The sequence below is a fragment of the Benincasa hispida genome, chromosome 7 (genome assembly GCF_009727055.1).
Source record: "Benincasa hispida cultivar B227 chromosome 7, ASM972705v1, whole genome shotgun sequence".
Lineage (NCBI taxonomy): Eukaryota > Viridiplantae > Streptophyta > Magnoliopsida > Cucurbitales > Cucurbitaceae > Benincasa > Benincasa hispida.
In genome coordinates, this window is record NC_052355.1 from 10824304 (window position 1) to 10828940 (window position 4637).

At 39.2% G+C, this 4637-nt stretch overlaps 1 long non-coding RNA gene across 1 annotated transcript; it reads right to left on the minus strand.

The window, feature by feature from the left end:
- Window positions 1-2231: 2231 nt before the first annotated feature.
- Window positions 2232-2871, minus strand: LOC120082074. The gene is made up of 2 exons (XR_005483033.1): window positions 2690-2871; window positions 2232-2491 (listed from the first exon to the last, which is right to left on the minus strand). It is a non-coding gene; the product is annotated as an uncharacterized LOC120082074 (long non-coding RNA).
- Between the last annotated feature and the right edge of the window lie 1766 nt (window positions 2872-4637).

Below are 4637 nucleotides of genomic sequence, written 5' to 3' on the forward strand. Positions count from 1 at the left end.
AATGTTTTATTTGCTTTACCACAAACCAATAAACCTAAAACCCCTGGTTAACTGGATGTAACTTAAGCATGTATGTGGTGACATATAAGTGGATCATGTCTTAAGTGATAACCAAAATGGTCTGTAGTATATGGATATAGGAGGGAAAGTTTATCCTGGTAATGCTACGGATGCAGCCCGCTTTGTGGAATGGTCACAAGCATTGTGACTTGTCGCAGATGGTCTGATCCTGATCATTCGTGTAGGGGACATGCGAGCGGGGGCGTCCTATACAAAGAGTTTGTATAAGACCTGACCACGAAGTGTTAATGTCTCGTTATATAACACTATTCATGACAGAGACTTCACTTCACTAGGATGACCATAGGTAACATGACCTCAATCCTGAGTGACTTGAGAACTTCTGCCATTGAGGGCGGTTTTTTGATTTTCATGGGTGTGAGTGGCCAAGTCGCCGACTCAAACCTACCATTTTGGGGATTCGTCTGATTTAAGAGCTGAGAACTCAACTACATAAGATGGAATTCACTCTTTCCCCAAAGCAGGGGTAAGTAGATAGATAACTCCCTTAAGGGCTGATTACAAGGCTTGAACAATGTGATGCCACACATCTTCTCTTGGCCTGAGAGGTGTTCACATATAGTTGAACTATGTTGTATTCTTCATTAGAGGGGTTAGTGGTACTTAAGGAGTAAGATGTAACTATAGGGGCAAAACGATAAATTGGCCCGACTATACTTACGAGCATCTGTGAAGGGTCATCGTACTCATGATTGGTTATATCCGATGGACACATAAATATATCTGTGGTAAAAAGAGTTCAACTGTTGGTCTTTAGTGGAATGCCTGGCAGTTAATGGATGGTGGATCTCGTGGCTAAAGAGTTTAGTTAGTTATTCACGTACCGTTGGAGCTTCGAGCCATAGGTCTAAAAGGTCCCCTTGGTAGCTTGGATAAAGTTGAGAATCAGTTTTTGGGTCAGTTTGAAATGTTCAAATTGACAAGAGGGAGTTCGATTATATATGATATAATTGAACTGGTTAATTATATATGATATGATTGACTAAATGTATGAGATACATTATTTTGGAGGAAATTCGATATAAATATGATTTATATCATGTAGAGGAAAAAAATACTATAGTAGATATATGATATCAAACTATAGGTTAATAATATAATATGATTATATTCATTATTTATTTAATTAGGCGGTTATGAGATAATTGGCCGAGAAGTTCTCCGGAATCATGCGAAAGTGGGAAGATCAAATTCGATTCTTGTAACTAAAGAATAAAAATGAAAATTGTTTTCATTTTGTAAGGAATTCGAAAATTCGCTCATGGTGTGAAAAGTTTACGATCGCTTAGCGTTGAGAGTCTATACGATAACGTCCATCGTCCTAAACGATTGCACACTTGCGCAATAAATGATCACACACGATTTCTAAATGATCGCTTAGCGCGCCGAACAGACCTAAACGATCGCTTACCATTTGCTAGACGATCGCTTAGCAAAACCTACACGATCATGTACTTTTTCTAAACGATAAGCACACGACTATACGATAGTCTTCTACTATCTCCCGCTTGCTTGTTCATACTACACGATCGTCTTTTCCTCTTCCCTCTACAAATTTCATTAAAGTCCACCCTTTAGGTTCTCACTCCGAGAATACCGAGGGCTTCGAGTGGTGGTGTCATCCCCAGTTTCTGTTGGTTCGTGCGTTGTCGATAGTGTAGACGACCGTAGTGCTGCTAGGTGACTATTTGTTGGGCGATAAGAAGCGTAGAGGAGTTGCTTCTGTTGGACTGAGTTCTATTGAAAATAGTCTTCAACTGGTACGTTCACTCAGTATTTTGTATATTATTTGTTAAAGCATGCCTATAATTAGTGTTACAATGCATATCTATTTGTTATAATGTATTTGTTGTAATTCTGTCACAATGAAATCAGAAAGATCCGGTTTCACTCATGGACACTCTCGTATTAGAGTTCCTTCAAATCTAAAGGGTGGGCTTTGATGGAATTGGTAAAGAAGAGGAGGAAAGGCTATCGTGTACAAAGGATCAAGCAAGTGGGAGAGTTGAAAGACTATCGTAAAGTCGGGTACTCGATTGTTTAGTGCGTGTAACGACCTGACCCCCTAGGACTTAAGTTAGGCCGTTACTAAAATACATGCATGCATGGAACTTAAAATGACACTCTTTTATGGTGAAATAAATGCTAAATTGATAAGGGGAGTTCAAAAGTTCTTTATTAAATGCAAATATTAAAAACGATAATAGGGTACCCATAAATCATAAAGGTTAATAAATAAGTATGAAAAACAATTTTGAATAATAAGTTTCAAACATCAAAACTGAAAATTTAGCAAAAACATGAAGGAAATCCAAGTCTTATGAGCAGAAGCATAAAAACTGGTAAAACTGGTCCCAGTGGCTCGATCACGGATTCCGCTTGTCATTCATTGGCGCGTCCCCACTCTTACCTGAAACAACAACATGAGAAAGAATGAGTATAAAAGACTCAGTAAGTAACCCAACCACTGGGGTCAGGCTAGGCATCTATGTCCTCTAGATATCTATCTCTGGTGAAACATATAAACTGCTCTAGTCCTCATGAGATATACACATGAAACAAAAAGGAGACTGAGTTCTATCCTACTGTAGTTAAGTATGCCTACTACCTCTGGTGAATCCCGAAGGAGATACAAACTGGTGGATCCCGAAAGAGACACAAATAGGTAGATCCCGAAGGAAACAAAAATTGGTGGATGCCGAAGGAAACACAAACTGGTGAATCCTGAAGGAAACACAAACTGGTGAATCCCGAAGGAAACACAAACTGGTCAATCCCAAAGGAAACAAACTGATGAATCTCAAAGGAAACATAAACTGGTGAATCCCGAAGGAAATACAAATTGGCGAATCCCGAAGGAAACACAAAATCTAATGGGCATCTAACTAATCACTAAGGACACTTGCACAGTCTCAACATCATAATTATCACAATATGAATCTATGACATACATATATACCTCAACATCATGGCTCTACAACATACACATATACCTCAACATCAAATACAACCATATGGAATCACATACCATCTCATGCTAGCATTCAAGTGTCTATGTGTACAAATAAATATTTCAGATCTCGTACCAGAACATACATTGGTCATACTATACTATGAGTCTATCATGCTGTCATTCTGCCATAACATTTATTTATCATGCCAGCATACATCTAATGTCTGACTCGTGGGCAGTTCCAGTAGTAAGATTACTTACCTTGAAGCAAAGTCAGATATTAATCGAAGCTAACGATCTCCAACAAAATAAACCTTGAATTAAGTCCCCTAATACAGACATAATTCTAAATTTCAGTCTTTGGAATCATGACCCAACATACAAATTTAATCAGACAGTCACCAAAACTTACCCAAACGAAACTTCCAAGATTTCGACTCCAAAATTTCCTCTTAGCAGATTTTAAAACTTATACCAAAATGCCAATCTGAACATGATTTTAGTCCCAAATTAGTAACTTAATTTTTATAGGTACCCTTAACCCAAAAGACAAACAGCCCAACTGCTCACCTAAACTTAACAATTCCTGACAAAAACCAGTCTCCTTCTCGATGAGCAACGTCCCCAAAATCCTCTAAATCTCGCTTCTGAAAGTCCAAACATAACGAATTTTAACCAAAATTATTCCAAAACAAACCACACCCAAATTTCCAGGAAAACACCTAAAACTAAAATCTTACCCAAAAGAGATGTGACAGCAACCATGATGACGGTAGGAGCTGGGCGACGCCGGATGACTAGGCGGATCGGCAACGGCACGGAACCCACAAACGACGGAGGACACGCACGACCTTAGATTTGGCACCCATGGATGGCTGAGAGTCAACAACGATCGACGCGGCGTGAGCGGTGGTGTGTGAAACTCCGGTGTAAAGAGTCGACGATGAGGAGAGGCACGGACACGTGACTTAGAAGGGAGAGATCGTGCAGTTTGGGTCGCCGATGCTCGCGGACGGCACCATTAGGTGAGGTGCGCAGAGGAGGTCGGTCGAGAGATGGCACTGAGCGGCTCGAAGGGTGTGGCGGCTAGGGTTTACACGAAAATGGGGAGGGGCGAACGCTATAAAAAGAAGAAGAAGGAGGAGATTTTGATTTTTATAAAAAAAACAATAATAATAATATCAAACCAACAAAAAAGGAAATAAAATACGCTTCCTTTTATTCCCTTCCTTATTCCATTTTAATTCATCAACTTCCTTTCTTTCCCAAAAATTAAAATAAAACCTACAATTATTTTCTAAATTGAACAATTTTCTAAGATCCAAAAATTAAATTCCCACACTTACACTTGGACTCCAAAATTCCAAAAATGCCCTCCACTAACAAAAATTATAGAAATTACATTAATACTGAAGAAAAAAATAAGCGATGTTACATTCTTCCCTCCTCAAAGAACTTTCGCCCTCGAAAGTTCATTCTTGAAAAAGCTCCAAGTACTGAGCCTTCATCTCATCCTCTCACTCCCAAGTGGCCTCCTTGAACTGGTGATTCTGCCACAGGACTTTCACAAAAGCAATTTCCCGGCGACGTAATGTCTTTACTT